General features: G+C 31.3%; 1 protein-coding gene and 1 long non-coding RNA gene across 4 annotated transcripts in view; both read left to right on the top strand.

Annotated features, from left to right (window-relative positions):
• LOC142225414 (phospholipid-transporting ATPase VD) overlaps positions 1-24306 on the top strand; it is a 171004-nt gene that overhangs the window by 27273 nt on the left and 119425 nt on the right. The gene's annotated exons all lie outside the window — the stretch shown is intronic.
• On the top strand, positions 933-1289 carry LOC142223064 (uncharacterized). The gene is made up of 2 exons (XR_012718532.1): positions 933-1029; positions 1088-1289. It is a non-coding gene; the product is annotated as an uncharacterized LOC142223064 (long non-coding RNA).

Below are 24306 nucleotides of genomic sequence, written 5' to 3'. Positions count from 1 at the left end.
TATTTTCATACAACTAAACTTGTAGATATGTACATACATAAACAAATAAGAGGGTGTGTACTTTGTGCTAATTGTGCAAATTTGACGATTGAGAAAAAAACGTAATGGAGCACGTTTAGGGCCTTTATAATAAACATTAAAATAAAATTTGTATCTTGTTTTGTGTTTTGCGAACGGGAATCCCATAGTATTCGGAATAGTAGCTATCATTTGATATTCCTCTTATATATTTCCCTATCATACAGAGAAAAAACATTTTTAGGTATGTTTAATGCTTAGAGAATTTAATTTTGTCGAAACTGTGTATTGTTTTTGTAAAATAATGAAAATTGGAAATATTTATTCGGAAATATATATTCTATTTTCTAGATTTTTTGCAACCAAATTGCTAGATATATAAAACTAAGAATATTCTTTAAGATAAGATAAACACAAATTAATTATAAGTGATGCAACAACTGACATTAAGCTACACCCAGAAAAAAAGTGCCTTCGAAACTAAAGGAAAAAATGTTAATTTAATTTAGCCATTTTATTTCCATTAAGTGAAATAATATAATCAACTTGTTTCAGTAAAAAAATCCTAAACTAAAAGTTAGGAATATTTCATTAACTACACGGTTGAAAAAGACTGTTTTTCATATGTTTGGCTATAAACATTATATGTTTGGAACACAAATTTTTAAACACAATATTTTTGAGTGCAAGCATATAATGTTCATAAACTAGCATAACATGTTTGGGACATATATGTTAATATGTTAGAACATATTATGTTTGGGACATAAAATGTTTGTAAATATAATATGCTTGGATGCAAACATATATTAATTTAGAAATAGCCTATAAACATATATGTGTTTAGTAGCTTGGAGCGCTATTTAACAGGGAGCGATATTGAATTAAGTTGGTGGTTGTGGCTTGTTATTACAAAATTAACATTTTATTTTTCCTTGGGCAATTGATCAGCTACTTCTTTGATCCTTACAAACTATGTGGTCCGTTGTTCGAATCCCCGTCCGGCAAAAAGTAAAATTAAAAAAAATTATAAAATATAACAATTTCTTCTACAATGTTTGCATTACAGAAAAAGGTGCTAAGAACTAAAAAATCTCGTGGAAGTGAGAAAGATGTGGAGGAATATACAATTAGGCAGAAACAACATTTTGAGCATTCAGATCGAAAACCTATGTTGTTAGCACCTATATTACCTGTTTATTTTCATAATTCATTATGATTGTAAATATATTTATATATAAATAAATAAATAAATAAAATTTTGAGCACAATATTTTTTGGGAGAAATTTTTTTAAGCATATAATATTTTTGGGTGCAAAATGCTACCAAACCTATTATATGTTCACATAATAACATATTGTTTTTTGGAAGACAACATTATTGAATTTGGATGCAAAAATACAAAATGTTTGGAACTTAGACTACCCAAACATATATTGTTTAGACCAATATGCTTTCAAACATATTATATATTGGAAGAGATCAAACAAATAAATGTTTGGGCAATACCCAAAAATGTATATGCTTGAAGCAAAATATGTTTGGGAGTGTATGTTACAGAAGCGATTTTTTGTGAGGGTGTAGAATAAGGCATGGAATTTTACTAATACTGTTTTCTTCACTGGGTATAAGAATTTACTACTGAACAAGAAAATTTTTTTTCACTGATAACAAAGCATCGTAACAATAAAAAAAAAACGAACTAAAACCAAGTTTCCTCAAATTTAGTTAAATTTCATATAAAATGATAATTTTGACTTCCTTTATTATAGAAAGCTTATCATACATACGAATAACATTTAGAATAGAAAAACATTTTAGTCCATTCGTTCTAAGAAGTATTCAATTCTTTCAAAATTTAAGGAAACATAATATCTTTGCTGCAAACCCCACTTTGAACCTTCTATAAATACACTATACATTCTTGTTTTTTAAACAGATCACTATGGAAAATTGGAATGGTTTTTTTCCGATTTAATTAGTTTATGTCCACTTACTCATAACTAGTCTCGATTTGTTTTCCTGCCACAAGAAAATAATTGATGACCCTGTAGATAAAACATGTAAATTAAAATTACATGCTACTGTGTTAACTGATACTAATGTATTCTTTTCTCCTTTTAATACACCTACAAATCAATCGCCTGCTGGTTCAGCTCCAAAACCTTTAAGGGTCTTACCCCCAATGAAAACCATTTTTGCTGCCCGTTTTGCTCCAGAAACAACTGAGGATGATATTCATTTCTACATAAAATCAAAACTGAATGCAAATGTAGACATTAAGGTATCTAAACTGCAATTTGTAGAGAGGAGGAACAAGTCGTCATTCAAAATTTTCGTACCTGAGGACATTTTTGACACAGTGGTCAATCCGGAATTTTGGCCTTACAGAGTGTGGTGCATGAATTTGTTTTTAGAGATAGAGTTGCCCGTTTACCTGCACGTCCCGTTGAGCAATCAAAAAACTGAATAAAACCCTGTCTGATACGAATTTTACTTTAGTTTATCAGAATGTTAGGGGACTTAACACAAAATTATGCAACCTATATACGGATAGCTTTGGTTTTGATTATGATTTGATTATATTTACTGAAACCTGGCTTCAAAGTAATATCTTAAATACCGAAATCTTATGCGACAAGTACCAAATTTATAGATGTGACCGCACAATTGGTTTGAAGAAATCTGGTGGCGGCGTCCTAATTGCTGTTTCTTCGAAATTTGCTTCATCAAAAATTGATGTTCCAAATGAACTTCAAATTGAATATATAGGAGTGAAAATAAGGTGCGACCATAATTCATTGTTTGTGACTTGCTCCTATATTCCTCCTGGTTCTTGTAACGATGTTTATAATGCTCATTTGACTGCTATCCAATCGGTCCTAACTACTGCGAGATCCTCTGATTTGATTGTTTTGTCTGGTGATTTTAACATTCCATCTATTACATGGAAATATTGTGAGGAAATGAATTACTCCGTACCAATGCTAAGAAATGGATATCAATCTGAATTTGTTGAAAACTTGTTAAAAGAGGGTCTTTTTCAAATTAGCAACATACAAAATTCGAATAATAAATTACTTGATTTATTTTTTACAAATGAACTAAAAGATGTGTTTTTATCACGCGTCAATGCCGTTGTAAATCCTGAAGATGTTCATCATCCCACTGTCTGCATGGATATAAATATGTCTTTTTCGAGATCTATGCGAAATAAACTCGTATCGAAAACTGATAAAATATTCTCTTTTAATAGAACTGATTATGAAAAACTGAACTCATTACTATTAAATGTGGATTGGAATAAAATCTTACCAGCGAGAAATCTTGATGAATCAATAAATACATTTTATGAAACTTTGAATTCATTCATAGCCCAATCTGTTCCATTAATTCGAATAACTTCTCACACTGGTCCACCTTGGAATGACAGTAAATTACGTAACTTGAAGAATAGAAAGAATAAACTTTATAAAAAGTATAAAAAATCTGGATCTGTGACTGACTATGCAAACTACTCAATTGCTCGTTCAGAATACAACCTGTGGAATAAACAATCCTATAACAATTATTTATCGAAAATTAAAAATGAACTGAAGCTTAATCCAAAGTCATTTTACAGATTTATTAATTCTAAACGTCAATCAAATGTGTATCCAAGAACCCTTCACTATGGTGCTGTTGAAGGGGATGATAATGAATCTATATGTAATTAGTTTTCAAAGTTCTTTGCAACAACTTACTGCCATAAGGATTTCAAGCAATCTGATGTGTACCCATTAAGATACAGGAATATTCGACATTCACTACTCCATTTATTTCTCCTGATATTGTGATGAGTTATATGGAAAAGATAAAATGTTCATATCGCCCGGGCCCTGATGGGATTCCCAGTAACATCCTCAAATATTGTGCTCATTCTCTTTCGACTCCTCTTTCATTTCTGTTTAATGAATCTTTGCGCACAGGTCACTTTCCTACATTGTGGAAGAATTCATTTATCATTCCGCTATTTAAAAATGGAAGCAAGTCAGATATTACGAATTATAGAGGCATTCCTAAATTAAGTGCTATTCCAAAACTGTTGGAGAAAATTATTTCTGATAGTTTGAATCATCAAGTCTCCTCTCTTCTATCGCCTAAACAACACGGCTTCCGTAAATCTTGTTCGACCATAACAAATATCTTGGAATTGACTACAATGGTTAATGAAGGCTTTAGAGATCGTTTACAGACTGATGTCATTTATACTGATTTTAGTAAGGCGTTTGACAAAGTAAACCATTCACTTTTACTGTACAAACTGCATCGCATGGGCTTCAGTGAATTAATGGTATCCTGGTTTGAAAGTTATCTAAAGAATCGTACACAATTTGTAGTATTTGATAACATTATTTCAAAATCAATACATGTGCCTTCTGGTGTTCCACAAGGCAGTCATCTTGGCCCTCTATTGTTCTGCTTATTTATAAATGACCTTCCATCAGCCATTAAATATTGTTACACTCTCATGTATGCTGACGATGTTAAAATTATAAAGGTTATTCGGAATAGTGATGACCAATCCTTACTCCAATCTCATCTGAATAGCATGTACAGATGGTGCTCATCAAATATGATGGAACTGAACATAAGGAAATGCAAGCATATCTCTTTTTATAGATTAAATTATATCGACACGAATTATAACTTGAATGGCACAACGCTTGAAACTGTTGAATCCTTTAAAGATCTTGGAATACTTTTGGATCGCATGCTAAATTTTAGATCTCACATTTCTATGACTGTAAATAAGGCCTATGGATCATTTGGATTTGTCAAGCGCTGGAGTAAGGAATTTTCTGACCCATTTGTTACAAGAAACTTATATACTTCATTTGTGCGTCCTATCCTGGAATATGGATCTGTAATTTGGGACCCACAGAACCAAATTCATTGCAATCGTATTGAATCTGTTCAGAAACAATTTTTACTGTTTTTTTTACGTCGGAATAACTGCACACCTCAAACCTTGCCGTCTTACAAAGAAAGACTATCGCTCATCAAATTACCTACACTGAAAAGTAGACGTACCATGCTGAATATCTGTTTTATGGTTGATTTAATTAACGGAAGATTTAAATCTGACTTCCTTATTAACAGCATATCATTCAATGTACCCTTTAGACCTACCCGCAACTTTGAACTGCTCCACATTGAATACTTTCGAACGAACTTTGAAAACAACGATCCACTTCGCCGTCTTTGTAAAGAATTCAATAAATTTTATTATTATCTTGATTTGTCAGAAGAGAAATACAATGTAAAGAAAAAGATAACATTATTATTAAATACTTGATATATTAACAAACGATATGTATATAATGTAATATATTACTGTTAGCCTGTAAGGATTTAATCCATAGATGAAAATAATAATAAAAAAAAAAAAATAGGATACAGATCTCATTTATCAAATTTTCATTCTCTCTTCGCGGTTTATTAATAAAGGTACTCACGTACAAAAAATGCCAGTTTAAAAATCCAAATTATAACGGATGCTTCAAAGTAAAAATTGTTTTCTTAATTCCAAAAAAAATTTCACCAAAGACGCTAAATCCTCAAAATAAGTCTTAGCCTTTATTTGAAGCGTTTTCATCTTAAATCTAAAGTTTCAATATTTCATTTAATTGAAGGACAATTTCTTTAAATCAAAAATGTGTTTCTTTACTTTAAGGAAAATTAGCCTTAGCTCAAAGATATGTGACTTTAACGGAGGGACGCAAATTTACAAAATTTGTGTCCTAAATTTAATGAAAAAATTTTTAAAGTAAAGATTTTAAACTGAATTTTAATTAAAATGTCATTATTTTAAAGAAATTTGTCCCTAATATTTTGTAAATTTCGCATCCTAATATTTAGGTTGCGTTATTTTTAATATCACGTAAATATTTTTTTTCAGTGTGTGTTATGCTGATGTCTTTAGTAAACCCTCCCGAATTTGATCCTTATCTCCGCTTATAATATTAAAGATTACACCCATATACAAAAATGTCATAGAAAACTTCAAACCTACTTTTACCGCAGTAATTCCTTTGATAAACTATCAAAAAATTGTTTTGCATATGGGCCATAGGTGCTAAATCATAGTACATTTTCTCATAGTTTTCGGTCAAAATATTGCTATTATCCATTAGCGTAAAATATTGTTGCAGAAATCTTCACTTTAGTAGTGACTCAGCCAAACAACAAAGTATGTGAGTCGATATACCCTTCCCACAAGCCTTCTGAAAAAGATGACAATTTTATTTCAGATTTTTATCGTTTTAAAGGTACAATACAAAAAATACTTTCTCTTTAGAAAGTGTTAAAAAAAACAACACATAATGAATAATGAAAACATCGCATAAAGACACGACTTTTGCTTAAATTCTGCTAATGTGTTGAGATTGTCTACTAAAAAAATAATAATAAAAACACTCGAAACTGGTTTAGGGAACCTTGAATTTGAATCTTTGTGAAAAAAACTGAGTCAAAAGCTACTGATTTTGAAACATATACTTAGCACAGTTCTGTACGTAATATTTTATATCAGAAGCGTTATTACCTGCCTTGGAAGTTTGCATAATTCCTGACCTTTATGTGGAGTTCATTTGCTTCAAATCCGTTATTGTAAGAAAGGAAACAAAAATTTACACAACAATATACATAACTTCTGATTAGCACACTGAGCCAACTACAATGTATTTGTTGAAATTGAAATGCTTGCTCTCTTTCATTTTGTAGGCATGATATAAATGAGTTATATTAGTTTGAGAGGAGAAACATAGAAAACGTCATCATGACATTGAAAACAGACTTTGTAAACTATAAATTGACAATGATCAACAAACGAAAAAAAAGAAATAAACAAACCGGTTGAATAAATGACTGGTTGATCTTACCAATTGCCAAATAAAACGTTGGTTCGTTCGCTTTGTTTTGTTTGGGTAGCTGGTATCATTCCCAACAGCAAAGTGATTATTGTTGTGCTATTCTCAATGTACAGTACCACAGATTTAAATAGGTTCAACGTATATTTAGGCACTTCCGGAAGTGGTAACAAAAAAACATAAATATTATATCCCTTAAAAAGGTTTGGCTAATAATGGTTACCATATTGCATACAGTAGGAATTGGCTTCATTTCCATTATTTGAGAAACATTCTAAGGGAAAACAAATCATTATACACTAGAAAGCAGATATAAGAAACGATTTTCTTATTTGCGTTGTTTTCTTATAGACAATTATTTCTTATAAACATACGCACATTAGAAAAATCGCATAAATATGTTATAAAAATTGCATTTCAAAAATCGTTTTATGGTTTTAAATGTTTTAAAAGAGATTATAATACGATATTAAAAATTGTATATAATTAATAACCTCATTATGCCATAAAATAAAACATAGACGTATAATAAAAAATAGGAAGGCACTTAGTTGATCCAATTAATTTAATTTAAGTGAAATAGCTTCAGCCACGAAGACAATAGTATTAATCACAGAGTTAATTAGACATCCAAATATACAGACTTGACTAAAATGTTATTGATTTCTTGTACACTTTCAAAAAATTTTGATCGGAAGACTCAATTAATTTTTTAATTGACACAATCAATTATTTGTTGAAATTCCTGTCCTTATATTTTTTTGATCGATTCAGTTAAATAGTGCATATATTTTAACCCTTTCTTATGTGGTTTCCTATAATGATTATAGTTTTTCCTTGGATATGAGTAACAATATAATGAGTCAATTAAGTTATATATGTATATAGAACAGGGGTGGGAAGAGAGCAATTGAGTTTGTGTGCGTATCCTTTTAATCGCTCTCTTTATGCACTTCGAGAAATGTTACTTAAGTTAGTGTTTTCATATTTTTTATGAAAGAATTTTAAGCATTATTTACTATTGAAGATTTGATTCTAATTGAAAATTAATAACATTGATTGAACAAAAAAAAACCAAACTCAAAACAAATAATTATTTTACTAATACTCATCAATTTCGTAATGCAAATAATCGCTAAACAACATGTTACAACACATCCAGCTCGATCCGTTGCTCAAACAAAACTGAATAGTGTTTCAAAAATACAAATTCATTTCGTCTTGCGAGAGAACGTATTGGATAGTAAGAGCAAAACGCCACATAGTATCTTTGCCCATCCCTGATATAAAATCCAACAGAAGTTTCAATTATGTTTTTAATTGAATAATTTTTTATTAGTTAATATAAATGGTGTTGAAAATTTCCAATCATTTTTCTTAACCGACTTTATTTTTTTAATTTGAGTGCAAAGTTGATTGTGTGTTATTTACACAGAAAAACATCACAAAAATTTTTCCAATTAAAATTGTATCTGAATTTTACAAAATGTTCAATAAAAAATAATTGATTTAACAAATTTTTAATCCATACAAAATTTAATGACAATAATAATAAATATCAACTAACTTTTAAATTTAAATCAATTAATTGACTTTGGTGATTAATACTACCTGCGAATGAATAAATTTCAATCAAAAATTAATTAGATAACATAATTTGTTTTTTTTTCTGTGTACTTAGTTTTGTAAGTTATTCTTTTGTTCATTTAGCTGAGATTACCTGAGATTGTTTTTCTCAGGAGCGACATTTTAGACAAACAATGTTTTCTTCGTAAAAATTTTCTTTAAAGGCAACTAAGGAGATTGTTTAATCTAAAAAATAATATTTCCTTTAAAGGAAGTAAAATTTTATGTTAGCATAGGTATAGTGACAGCCCTTTAATTTCAGGCTCATTTAGTTTATTCAGTCCATTGTGGTACCACAATTGGTCAACTTCCCTCTTATCAATGAGCTCAACGACAAGGGACATTTTTTCTAGCCGAGTTCGAACGACTTTCCCTTTTGCGTATACAAGGCGGGCATGCTAACCAATCTTTGGTGATAAAAAAGGGGAAAAATTACACACAAATGAAGCATAGAGATTTACTAATTAAAAAATAGTTCAGAATTTCTTAAAATTTGTAATTTTACCAATAATGCCACTGAAAAAAATATTGTCGTGAGGTCTAAGATTTCATGTCTTTAAAATACGAATACAAATTTTGCTTAGCATAGAAGACGCATTTCTCTAAAATAAAGTTATTTTCCTTGTCCAAAAGTCGATAAACTTTTTTTTAAATGAAGTCGTATCGTCCTTATAATTAAGTGATTTGACTTAAAAATGGGTATCTTAACATGAAAGAAAAAATGTATAGGCTAAGGCCAACTTGACTTTAATAATTCAGAAAAATTCTTTAAATTGAATGAAATTGTCTTTAAATTTGTTGTCTTTTTGCATCTTGACTACAAAGCAAAAAATCGTTCAAATATAGGACATGTTTTTCAAAACTTTATTTTAAAGAAGTTTTTTACTTCAAACATAGCATAATTTCTACTGGAAGTCGAGTTCTAATTTGGAAATTAAAGGTGCCGTTAACTCGTTTTTAAAGGCGAAAAATTAAAATTTGCTTCCTAGAAGCAAGTACACAAAACCTAAATTTAAAAGAGAATTTTGTCATAAAAGTATCCTTACTTGTATTCTCCGCTTCTTTGGCTCGGAATCAATACCAATTTTTTTAAAGTAAAGACAAAATCTTTGGAACCGAGTATGCTTTTTTTCAGTGTGCGCCCATCTTGAACTTCGTATGGCACTAAAGACGTTTTTGCAATTTTGAACTCATAAAATTATCCTTCAAACTACGAACATTTTCTTTAACAAGTGAAGAAGAATAATTATTTCGATTAAATGTTCTTGAATTTGCCGAAAAATATTTACTTCATTTTGTGATATCGGCGTGAGATCGGCGATTGTAAAACAGTTAGGTAAAATTTTCTAAAATAAACCAAAATTCTTTAAAATTAACCAAAATTTTCCTTCTTGGTGGGTTCACTGTTGTTTGAGTGTTGATAGATAAACTACTCTGATTTACTATGAACTTAAAAAATATTTTTTGTAAAGTTTAGACATCTACGATCTACTTAATATCTAGAGTGATCAAAACAGGTGGATAAAAACCGGTAAGGTTATGTGGTAGAGGTGTCGATGTGAGTATATTTTACTCACGCTCTCGCACACTCACGACGGAAAAATCTTACTCACGCACGATATTGTTTTGTAGGTCTCACGCTCACGCTCACTCACGAAAAGAAAACTTTTACTCACACAGGAAAATATCGTGACTCACGAAATATGTCGTGACTCACGAATAATTTTATGAGTAATTTACATGAGGTACGTGTCTGAAATCATGAGCACAATTAAAATCGAGAGGTGTCCTAGGTGTCACTAAAATTGCAAATGAATTTCACTTTTAAGCGTTTTATGTAGGAGTGCGGGATTATTTTACTTGATGACGATTTGAGTTTTTATTTTGGCAGGCCCAGTCCAGTCCACATTTTTAACTACCTGATTCTTTTTTGAGCTGCAAAAATATGTGGTAAATAATGTTGAAAATAATACAATTTTTGGTATATTCCACATTAGGGATACACAAATTGAAAAAACGACTTTTCGACAAATCGACTTTTGATGTTGGTCAAAATCGACTAATAGGCTTTTGATGTCCAATTTACACATTTTCAAATTATGAAAAATTACGAATATGATTGAAAAATCGATTTCTCAAACTTTGATTCTCATCTAAATTCCTCTTCACACTGAAAAAAAAGCATACCCGGTTCCAAAGATTTTGTCTTTACTTTAAAAAATTTGGTATTGATTCCGAGCCAAAGAAGCGGAGAATACAAGTAAGGATACTTTTAAGACACAATTCTCTTTTAAAATCGGGTTTTGTGTACTTGCTTCTAGGAAGCAAATTTTAATTTTTCGCTTTTCAGCTTTCTTCATATGCTATCCAAGTCCTTTAAAAACAAGTTAACGACGACTTTATTTTCCAAATTAAGACTCGACTTCTAGTAGAAATTATGCTGTGTTTCAAGTAAAAAACGTCTTTAAAATAAAGTGTTGAAAAAGTGTTGTCCTATATTTGAACGATTTTTTGCTTTGTAGTCAAGATGCAAAAAGACAACAAATTTAAAGATAATTTCATTAAATTTAAAGATTTTTTCAAAATTATTAAAGTCAAGTTGACCTTAGCCCAAACATTTTTTCTTTCATGTTATGATATCCATTTTTAAATCAAATCACTTAATTATAAGGACAATACGACTTCATTGAAAAGTTTATCGACCTTTGGTCAAGGAAAAAAACTTTATACTAGAGAAATGCGTCTTCTATGCTAAGCAAAATTTGCATTCGTATTTTAAAGACATGAAATCTTTGACCTCACGACAATATTTTTTTCAGTGCAGAGAAAAGAAAACATTATTTTCTTCTGTTATTTGATATTAAATTGGTGCGCAGTGTACGTTGAACAATATCGTCTAAGCGAACATTTGTTTCTGCTCTGTCAAAAAGTTCTTGAAAAATATGAGTAATACTAGAGTGCGTGACTCCTCCTTAATAGCATCACGAAATTATGATCGGTCAATTTTGGCAATGCCAACACTACGAAGTTCACAGTAAGATATCAGGTAAAGTGTCAGCTATTAAAGTTAAACCATAAATGAATATCATGAATGGAGTATAAACCGTGCTGTTAATTCAACGCTTTGTATAGTACGTGGTCTAAGAGATCTGTTTTCAGCTTCAAGTTCGTTGGATTGTTTACAAGCAATGTCATTATTGTTTTGGGGTTTTCCAACCTCTTTGAATGTATACCTACAGTTGTTTCCTAAAGTAATACGAATTGAAAGAGACAGACTCAGAAATAAATTTACCTACTCTGTATAATCCAGAAAAATAACAACTCGTAATTTACGGTCAGTTATTTGTCCGCGAGTTAGAATGTATGAATGTTGGTAAGTTAATACTAAAAGGTGGCCATATGCTTTTATCTTTGTCTTACATAGAGTTGGGTGTTTTAGTAGGAGGTCATTTATTTACCAGTTCATGCTTGTACAGTTTGTCATTGGGGAAGTTATAAAAAGTATTTCTAAAGTATCTAATATTTCCAAATTAATAGAGCCTATTGTTGTTATAAGTCCTGCACGACATGAATTCTTCCATGGTAGGTCAACATACTGAAAAAAATATTGAAAGACTATGCAACCTAAATTTTAGGTCACTCAACACAATTTTCTTAAAATAAAGAAATTTTAAATAAAAAAGTATATATTCTTTAAATTTAGGACACGAATTGTTGAAATTTGCATACCTATGTTAAAATCGCATGTCTTTGAAGTAAGGATAATTTGCCTTAAAGTAAAGAAAAACATTTTTGATTTAAAGAAGAAAGCAGAAGCTTTAAATTAACTGAGATGTTGCATCTATTGTTCAAAGATAAAACAGCTTCAAATATAGGCTAAGACTTATACTAAGGAGTTTGCATCTTTGGTTTTAAGTTTGTTTGAAATTAACAAAACAAAAATTCGATAGATTAGATATGTATCCCAATTTCAATAATTATAGAGCCTAGATTTAATGAGAGATAACTCTCTAAAAACTTTCTTTATTTTAAAGACGCCGCATCTATGGCTTGTAATCAATACCAAAATCCCTTAGGGAAGGTCAAAATCTATGAATCGAAGTAAACTTTTTTGATTGCAGCTACAAAATGGTCCATTATCATTGTATTTCTAATTTTTAGAACATATGTATTTTAAAATCGATGCAATTTTTATTGATTTTGCTAAAGTTTCCAATAAAATTCCTCGTAATGTCCTATTACTCAAATGAGTTAGTATCTGTAGATTGTGAATGTTGCTATTCCCAGACACATATTAAAAAATCTGGGATGCCACAGGGGAGTGAATTTAATCCTTTACTTTTCAAAATTTTTACTAACGTATCATCTACTATATGCTGACAATTTAAAGATATTTAGTTGCATTTTTCATCATTTTAATACAAAATGATGTGAAAACAAATTCATAAAGACTAAATTGTTGTGGCTAATTGGATCGTCCCTACCATCTTTCTCACTTCCACGAGGTTTATTCACTACATAGGCTTTTTCTGTAATGCAAACAACTATCCACTGGGCTATGTAGCTGTTATTGTAAACATACAATAATCCTATGTGCGTGCACAGAAAAAACTGTTTTATTGCAAGAATGAACTACGTCGAACTAACTAAATTATACTCCACGTTTTGAGATTTTCACAATGCGTTGTTAAAACCAGGAAAATTTAATGCCCTGGTGTACTTTTTAATTACAACTCACGAAATCACATCACATGATAGAAGAAAAAATGAACTACCTTTATTGAACCTTATACCCACGTTTAGTTCATAAAATGTTTGAGACATACTTAAAAAAGGAAAATTTCATTGGGCTGTGGAAAATTTCGAAAAAAATAAAATTTAACTACACAGAAAAACTATCACTAAAATATTTCCAATTAAAAAGTTGATTGAAGTTGAAAAATTTTTCAATTAATAAATTATTTGATACAATCAACTCTTTAATAAATACAGAAATATTAAGTTAAGTCAATGATTGAAAATTTTAAAATTGATAATTAAAAAATTATTCGTTACAATTAACTTTTTAATCAAACTCGGAAGACTAAGTCAATGAAAAAAGTGATGGACATTTTTTTAATTTTTAACTAAAAATGTATTAAAAAAATTAATTGAGTTTTGCAATCAACATCAATTAAATTTTTAATCGAATCAATTAAAAAATTAATTGAAATTTGCTAATGAAATCAGTTTTTTAATCAAGTATTTTTTTAACGTCCAATTAAAATTGTGATTGATACTATCATTGAAGACATTTCAAATAAAAAAATTAATTGGATCAATTAATTTCGTGATTGAATCAGATTTTTTTTGTGTACAAATATTTTTTCGCAATAAAAATAAGTTAAATTTAGCGTTAGTTTAGGTACGTATTTTTTCGGTGTGAAGATAAAATATTTTACTAATTGCAATGCGATACAAATAAGTTAATACGTTTTGTCAAATTGAAGTAATTTTGTTAAAAATAACAATTTTTTCGTTGCTTAAGAAAATTTAATATTTTAAAAGAAAATTTTGGAGTTAAAAATTGTTAAAGTGTCTTTAGCCGTATACGAAGTTCAAGGCAGGCACAATTAAAGTAAAATTTCTCATTTTAGATATGTCCCACTTTGTCCTTGTGTGCTTCATTTGTATAAAACAGTTTTTTTTTATTTTTAGTACATGTCATTAAATTTAGCTAAAATTAATTATCGGCTAATGAAATTTTCGTTGATTTTTTTCTAAGAATGAAGTCGAGAATTTAGAAATTTACAGTAGCGTGAAAAGCTGAGCACAAGATCACAGATTCGTTCGAAGAAAATATATAATACGCAAAATGGTAAAAGAAGAACACCTGCATACCATTTCTTTTAATTGTATGTGTTTTTTAAATAGTGGTTGTATCTTAAAAAATACAGTGTGCTTTAAACAAAGTTTTTATTTACAGATAAACAATTTGATTTTAGTAGAGAGTAGATATATTATAACACTACACAGTTTTTTTACCAACATTATTCAACTTCCAATTTGTTGTTTTTTGAATTTTTGATAAAAATTTGATTTTCAATTTTGACTGTAGATTACCGTACGTACAACAAAATTTCCGCAAAACATATTTTTAAAACAAGTAAGGAAAGTCTAAAGTCGGGCGGGGCCGACTATATTATACCCTGCACCACTTTGTAGATCTAAATTTTCGAAACCATATCACATCCGTCAAATGTGTTGAGGGCTATATATAAAGGTTTGTCCCAAATACATACATTTAAATATCACTAGATCTGGGCAGAATTTGATAGACTTCTACAAAATCTATAAACTCAAAATTTAAGTTGGCTAATGCACTAGGGTGGAACACAATTTTAGTAAAACAATATGGGAAACATTTAAATCTTACGCATTTTTATTTATGATTTATCGCTCGATATATATGTATTAGAAGTTTAGGAAAATTAGAGTCATTTTTACATCTTTTCGACTAAGCAGTGGCGATTTAACAAGGAAAATGTTGGTATTTTGACCATTTTTGTCGAAATCAGAAAAACATATATATGGGAGCTATATCTAAATCTGAATCGATTACAACCAAATTTGGCACGCATAGCTACAATGCCAAATCTACTCCCTGTGCAAAATATCAACAAATTCGCCCAAAAATCTAGCTTCTGGGGCCATATAAGTCCATATCGGGCGAAAGATATATATGGGAGCTATATCTAAATCTGAACCGATTTCAATCAAATTTTGCACACATGACTATACGACGAAGTGTTATGTTTGTACACAATTTCAAGCAAATCGGTATAAAATTCTGGCTGCTGGGTCCATGCATATCGGGCGAAAGATATATATGGAAGCTATATCTAAATCTGAACCGATTTCTTCCAAAATCAATAGGGTTCTATTCTGACCCAAATTAGGAATATGTGCCAAATTTGAAGGCGATTGGACTTAAATTGCGACCTAGACTTTGATCACAAAAATGTGTTCACAGACAGACGGACGGACGGACGGACAGACGGATAGACGGACATGGTTATATCGACTCAGGGACCCACCCTGAGCATTATTGCCAAAGACACCATGTGTCTATCTCGTCTCCTTCTGCACGCTCACAAAAAATCGCTTCTGTAACATATACTCCCAAACATATTTAGCTTCAAGCATATACATTTTTGGGTATTGCCCAAACATTTATATGTTTGATCTCTTCCAATATATAATATGTCTGAAAGCATATTGGTCTAAACAATATATGTTTGGGTAGTCTAAGTTCCAAACATTTGAATTTTTGCATCCAAATTCAATAATGTTGTCTTCCAAAAAACAATATGTTATTATATGAACATATAATATGTTTGGAAGCATTTTGCACCCAAAATTATTATATGCTTTAAAAAAATTCTCAAAATTTTATTTATTTATTTATATATTTACAATCATAATGAATTATGAAAATAAACAGGTAATATAGATGCTAACAACATAGGTTTTCGACCTGAATGCTCAAAATTTTGTTTCTGCCCAATTGTATATTCCCCCACATCTTTCTCACTTCCACGAGATTTTTTAGTTCTTAGCACCTTTTTCTGTAATACAAACATTGTAGAATAAATTATTCAATTGTATGATTTTTTTATTTTAATTTTACCTTTTGCCGGACGGGGATTCGAACAGCGGACCACACAGTTTGTAAGGATTAAAGAAGTAGCTGATCAATTGCCCAAGGAAAAATAAAATGTTAATTTTGTAATAACAAGCAACAACCACCAACTTAATTCAATATCGCTCCCTGTTAAATAGCGCTCCAAGCTACTAAACACATATATGTTTATAGGCTATTTCTAAATTAATATATGTTTGCATCCAAGCATATTATATTTACAAACATTTTATGTCCCAAACATAATATGTTCTAACATATTAACATATATGTCCCAAACATGTTATGCTAGTTTATGAACATTATATGCTTGCACTCAAAAATATTGTGTTTAAAAATTTGTGTTCCAAACATATAATGTTTATAGCCAAACATATGAAAAACAGTCTTTTTCATCCGTGTGGGTGTTACAAACATATGCACTAACTTATAATACCCTGTTCCACAGTGTGGCGCAGGGTATAAAAAATAGCGTTATGTTTTAAATGCAACAAACTTTATTTCATAAAATGCGGTCAAAATTTTAAGACGATTTTTGTATCCCATGAAAATTATTAAAGAGTGACTATGGCACCAATATTCCCTAGTCGGCTCAATCCCCATCTCAAAATCTTGTTAGAAGTATAACCAAAAGTATTAAAAGTGTCTAAAAAGAAACATTGAGTTTGGTTGAGTGGCTATATTTTTACAAGTATTTCAACTCAAGAATACAGAATACAGAACCGAGCACATGGTTTTACACTCTACTGTAAGTTATGGTTTCATTGACACCACATGATGGAAAAACAAAAACCAATAAATTTAAAAATTGTCCAAGTATTAAGCATAACTCAAATTTAAAAGACAGTTGCGTCTTAAATACATCGTTTGTGTATCCGCTTCTTTGGCTCGGAATCAATAACAAAACCATTAGCGTAATGGCAACATCTTTGGAAGCGGGAAAGCTTTTTTCAGTGCATATTTCAACATATTCCCAATTAACCAAAGTGGGTCGAGTTCTTGAATCTGAACCAATCTTACACACCTACTCGTTCTACACTTTCTTGTGTACATGTTAACAATGATTACGCTGTGAACTTTAATGACTGCAAACAAATCATCAATTGTAGTTTCCATTTATCAATAATTCCTAAACTTTTTTGTTGAATGCTTCAGTGTTTTTCTTTGCTTTGTAAAAGTTGGAATTCGTGATAGGGTTTTCGTTTGTCCAAAATTTCTTTCCGCAGGAAAGTATTTTTGCTTTGGGGTTATATTGAACCCATACACCTTTAGGTTAGGTTAGGTATATTTGCAGCCCGATATTTCAGGTTCACTTACAGTATTCAGTCCATTGTGATACCACAGTGGTGATCTTCTCTCTTATCGCTGAGTGCTGCCCGATTCTATGTTCAGCTCAATGACAAGGGACCTTCTTTTTATAGGCGAATCCGAATGGTGTTCCACATTGCGATGAAAAAACTTAGAGAGGGGATAATCCACCGCTGAAAAACGTTTTGGTGTTCGGTCGAAACTGGGATTGAACCCAAGACCCTACGTAAGACGGGTATGCTAATTATTGCACTACTTTGTCATCTATCATTGTAAGACGAGTGGGCCAAGTTTTATAATTTGTAATTTAATTTTTTCAATTTCTGCACGAATCAAATCTGCTGACTCTTTTGCAAACATTATTTTGAGAAGTCTGCTATACCGAGTTGATGATGGCCGCGGATTTTCCAGAGTATACAGCTACGCCACTATACATGATATTGTGCCACTAATACAAACTGCAAACAAATGTTCACCCACCATATTGTGCTCAGAATTTGTAAAGCTTTGTCGATACGTTGAGTGTCCTGAACTTCCATCGCTTTATCGTTTATATTTCTCTTCATTAACAGATATTTGGCGAAATGCCTCCGAGTGTGCTTCAACAATTCTTGTGTGCTTCAGTAGTTCTTGCAAAGGAAGTTCAAAATAACATTCTACGATACTTTTTGCATCTGGATATTGGGTATATATCACAATTGCGAGCTTTTGTACCAGCTTGCATAAGTTTATACGAGTTTTTGGTAAACCCGCCATCAATATACAGATCCAATGCTTGCTCTGGCGTATACTTTATAGGGAGCTGGTGATCGACCTCGAGACTTCTTTAATTTTGCAGGCACACCAAAATCATTGCCTATTATTGATGCGACTTGCGATGCACTCCGTTTTCCAGATTTATATAAGCTTACGCGAGTTGGTGTCATAAGTTCATTGCATGTATTTCCTTCGACAAGTTTTGAAACTTTGGAGCACTGATATATTGCATGGCAATCAGCACCATCCTTTTGTTTCCTACCTGCTCCTTTTTTTAGCATTTTAGTAGAACATAAGAACTAAGTCTTCGTCCAACCAAACTTTGTATTAAAGCTTGAACCGTTTACAATTTTTATGGCATTCTCGCTATTTTGCAGTCACCCTTTCGGAAAAAATGTCCACTTCTTTAATAATTAAATTGTACTCATCGTCAGTGTAGTTAGATTTCTCAATTACATTCGAAAAAAAAACATACTCCTGCAGTGCCGATAATGTTTTTACCGTCTTCTTCACCGTACCATACTGAAAAAAAGGGAGCATTTGCAGACTGACATTGTACCTAAGAATTCAAAAATAGCCAGTGGACGCAACTCGACGCAGCTGGACATTTCACAAACATTATTAACATAAAAAATAGTCTGTTTACGGGAAATACCGGTGAAAAAATTTTACTCCACACAAGGTCATGTTGGTGACATTTTTGAGGGATTCAAAGCTTCTCTAAGTGGTTTCACTGCAATGTGGAACGCCGTTCGGACTCGGCTATAAAAAGGAGGTCCCTTATCATTGAGCTTAACATGGAGTCGGGCAGCACTCAGAGAGAAGTTCACCAATGTGGTATCACAATGGACTGCATAGTCTAAGTGAGCCTGATACATCGGGCTGTCACCTAACCTAACCTATCCCACCTCAGTAATGCTGGTGACATTTCTGAGTGTTGCAAAGCTTCTCTAAGTGGTTTCACTGCAATGTGGAACGCAGTTCGGACTCGGCTATAAAAAGGAGGTCTCTTGTCATTGAGCTTAACATGGAATCGGGCAGCACTCTGTGCTAAGAGAGAAGTTCACCACTGTGGTATCACATGGACTGAAAGTGAGCCTGAAATGTCGCCTAACCTACCATAATTTTCCAGTATATGTGGTCATATACTGCACAGCTCACAAAACACTTTTTCTTAAATACATACCTTTAACTTTTAAAAAAGCTGATATCAAACCTTAGCAATATGATTTTTCACAATTTTCAACAAAATCTGCACATATGTAAAAACGCGCCAAAATGTATTCATAACAGCTGTTTTAGCATATGTTCTCTTCGAAAGCCCAGATTTAATCAATTATAGACAATTTATCAATTTATAACTTATCGATTTACTAAATGAGCAGTTCGTTATGGGCTGGAAATTAAATTTTTGTAAATTTTGATAGTCAAACATTTTAATTTCCTTACGCTAGATCAGGCACATCGGCCACTGTGCGTATGTCCGTTTAACACTCATGGATATGATAATATCAATCAGCATCACCATTTAAATAATTGATTTTATTAAATTATGTAACTATATTTTGTATTAGTACAATGAATGAATGAATTGGATTTTAATTAAATTACATTTTCAATTGAAAAACTATTAATGACATTATAAAGTCACATCGATATACGCAAAAAAATAATTCTTTTAGACCAACATTTGCTTTTCGCTGTAAGGAAGTTTATTTGAAAGGAAACTACAGACGTTTTGTGATAAACGTTGGCTTTAGTTTACAGAAAGTGGAAGCAATTTAATAAGGACTTATGTTACTCAAACAATTTTTTTTTACTTTTCTGGCTAATTACATCTTCCCTCATATATTTCTCAATTCCACGTTTCTAGTTCTCAACCCTTAAGTTGACCACTTTATTACGAACGATGCACACTGCAAAATAATATTGTCGTGAGGCCAAAGATTTCGGCTCCTTAAAAAAACGAATGGGAATTTTTGCTTATGATTTTCAACACTTTATTTTAAAGACGTTGTTTACTTGATACATAGCATAATTTTTACTTGAAGTCGAGCCTAAGTTTGGAAATTAAACTTGTCATTAACACGTATTTAAAGGACCTTGATAACACATGAAGAAAAAAGTTGAAAAAAAACGAATACATTACAATTTGTTTCCTACACGGATGAAAAAGACTGTTTTTCATATGTTTGGCTATAAACATTATATGTTTGGAACACATTTTTAAACACAATATTTTTGAGTGCAAGCATATAATGTTCATAACATGATTGGGACATATATGTTAATATGTTAGAACATATTATGTTTGGGACATAAAATGTTTGTAAATATAATATGCTTGGATGCAAACATATATTAATTTAGAAATAGTCTATAAACATATATGTGTTTAGTAGCTTGGAGCGCTATTTAACAGGGAGCGATATTGAATTAAGTTGGTGGTTGTTGCTTGTTATTACAAAATTTACATTTTATTTTTCCTTGGGCAATTGATCAGCTACTTCTTTGATCCTTACAAACTGTGTGGTCCGCTGTTCGAATCCCCGTCCGGCAAAAGGTAAAATTAAAATAAAAATAATTTCTTCTACAATGTTTGTATTACAGAAAAAGGTGCTAAGAACTAAAAAATGTCGTGGAAGTGAGAAAGATGTGGGGGAATATACAATTAGGCAGAAACAAAATTTTGAGCATTCAGGTCGAAAATAAAATTTTGAGCACAATATTGTTTGGGAGAATTTTTTAAGCATATAATATTTTTGGGTGTAAAATGCTTCCAAACATATTATATGTTCACAAAATAACATATTGTTTTTTGGAAGACAACATTATTGAATTTGGATGCAAAAATACAAAATGTTTGGAACTTAGACTACCCAAACATATATTGTTTAGACCAATATGCTTTCAAACATATTATATATTGGAAGAGATCAAACATATAAATGTTTGGGTAATACCCAAAAATGTATATGCTTGAAGCAAAATATGTTTGGGAGTATATGTTACAGAAGCGATTTTTTATGAGGGTGTAGAATCAGGTACACAAAACTCAAATTTAAAATAGAGTTTTGTCTTAAATGTATCCTTACTTGAATTCTTCTCTTCTTTGGCTCGGAATCAATACCAAAATCATTAGTGTAAAGACAACATCTTTGAAACCAGGCATGAACTTTTTTCAGTGCACCAAATACAACTTATGCAAACAGAAATTATGTAATTTTACATATTATATATTCCTATATTTCTATGTTCGAAATCTCAAAAATGTGTCTTATTTATGACGTTTGCGATACTCTGTATTTTTCTCTGCGTGTAGCTTTGATTAAATAAATAAATCATTATCATAGAGACAAAATGTTTTAATTCAGTGCCAATGAATAAAGATGAATGCCAACGATATAGGATGAATAAGGTTATTCACAAATTATATTCGACAAAATTTTCTGAGTAAAAGTATTAGATGTTGTTTTTGGATTTTATAAACATCAAACCAATTAAAAATGAAAACAATCCAACCATCTTTTCCCCTGTTTTTTTTTTTTTTGATACCATTTAGCATCTATCATTTTTACTCTGTTTCCGTTCCCGTTCTTTTAACCCAATTTTGTACTCTGCGAGAATTGTAGATATTTCTCCCATTTACTACTTTACCATGAGTAAACTACGCGAACACCACTAATGTACTTCCCTGTGGTTAATTCTATAAATTTCCACAGATTATTTTATTTGAGTACCCCAAAGTGTCTAAGTTGGTTACCTCTAATTCTACACAATCATTCGATGTGAAAAGGCACTGACATGATTAATAATTCAAAATGTTTGTGATAGGAAAAGTAAACCACCCCAACAATTACAAGTGTATTGAGAAAACGAAATTGACTGCATTGAAACTTAACTACGGGTAAGCAATAAAAAGGTTGATATAAATTCTTAATCCTATGTTATTGTAGCTGGAGCTTCTAAGTGCACACTGAAAAAAGCATGCCCGGTTCCAAAGATTTTCTCTTCACATTTGGTATTGATTCCGAGCCAAAGAATATAATTAAGGGCACATTTAAGACACAATTCTCTTTTAAATTTAAGATTCTGGGAAACAAATTTTAATTCATTTGTTTTTTATATTTAACCGTCATAAATAAAACTCTTTAACCCCCATTTTCATAAAGCTCCGTTAGTGTTCCGTTAACTAACCAACTTTTAAACCGTATTATGGACGAAGCTGTCATCTTGCATATATATATTCCATATGCCAGTTAGGAACTTAACTGACGAAAATTTTTCAGTTAAAGTTAACTGGAGAGAAGATATTTGCAATTTACTTTCTGTTAACTGACAGTTAAAGCCTAACGGAGCTACATGAAAATGGCCGTAAGAGTTTTAGTTTTTTCTTCAGAATAAATGAAGGAAATATGGATATCTGTAATATTCTGCAACTTAACGTGATATCGTTGCAAACTACCGAGTGGGAAATTACAACGAGATCTTGTTAATGATATTATTGAATAAGATCAATTTATGTATTTCAAAATGAAATGTGGTTAAGACACAACAATATATTGGGGTGTTATAGCCAAATTAAGGAAAATCGGACGATGCATATATGTGGGACCCATATCTAAATCGGAGCCGATGTGGATGATATTTTGCAGACTGTGTTGCAGTGATTACTTTGTGCAAAATCTGAAAGAGTTCGGTTGGTAAAAGCGTAATATGGCAATAAAGCGATACATATATATGACCTCAGTTTTTAACCAGTAGATCGAAATTATTATAACCTGTGGTTTTGGGTATAATCGATTTAATGATAATGAAGTTTCTCTTAGAAACCAGTCCGACGGTCATACCAAAGGGTCCGAGTCTAAATAACTTTTCATGGGGGATACAAAGTAAATTTCTTGTATGTTTCCAGTAAATTTTAGAACATACGAAGGCGGTTCGGAAACTTCTTAGCCTATCAATGAAAGAGAATAGTTAGTTTTTCAAAAATATGTTTATTTTTCAATATAATCTCTTCAATAAACTTAGTCCAACGCTTTCTTTTCTTTTTATCCCTTGATTAAAATAGTTTTCCTCAAGGTCTTCAAAATAGTGGTTTACAACTGTAATTGCATCTTGATTTGAGGTAAAACGCTTGCCAGCAAGGAATTTTTTTAGATTTGGGAACAAATAAAAGTCACTGGGATCTAAATCAGGAGAATAAGGTGGGTGGTCAAGCAACTCGTACTTTAATTCGTTGATTTTAGCCATTGTTAAAACACTCTAGTGCGCTGGTGCGTTGTCTTGATGAATCATTTTTTTCCTTCTTTGGGGAACTTCCTCCAGCTTCAGTCCATTGTTTGGATTGTTCTTTTGTCTCTGGAGTATAGTGGTGGGTCCATGTCTCATCAACAGTTATGAAACGACGCTTAAAATCCATTTCATTTCGCTTAAAACGATCCAAACTTGAGAAATGTTCATTCTTATGCGTTTTTGATCGACTGTTAACAAATGCTGCACCCATCTTGCAGAAAGCTTTTCCATCTGAAGTTCTTCATAATTTCTTCAAAATTTAATTGACTCGATCATTTAAGATGTCCATGCTATTAGCAATTTCACGCATATCATGCATTTTGGCTACAATTTCTGTTGTTATTGCTGTTTTTGGACGTCCACTACGTGATTCACCTTCAATGCTTGTACGACCACGTTTAAATTCAGCAACCCAATTTTTTACTGTTGCATATGAAGGAGCATTTTCACCTAACACATTCACCATATCATTATGAATTTCTTGTCCATTGTAAAAAAATTGCAGATGCATCTTTTTTGAACACCTGTTTCTATATGAAGGAGTTGCCAGATCGAAACAAAATTTAACATGTGTTCATAACAGAGGTGGAAGTTTCCAAAACACTTAACTTTTGTTTATACCGCGCTTTTTATGCTAAGAAGTTTCCGAACTACCCTCGTACTTTGAATGTCGCACTCTGCAAAATAATTCATTAATATATCTCTATTAC

This window comes from Haematobia irritans, chromosome 2 (assembly GCF_050003625.1).
Source record: "Haematobia irritans isolate KBUSLIRL chromosome 2, ASM5000362v1, whole genome shotgun sequence".
Lineage (NCBI taxonomy): Eukaryota > Metazoa > Arthropoda > Insecta > Diptera > Muscidae > Haematobia > Haematobia irritans.
The sequence above is the reverse complement of the archived record's forward strand: the minus strand, read 5'-3'. Positions and strand labels throughout refer to the sequence as shown.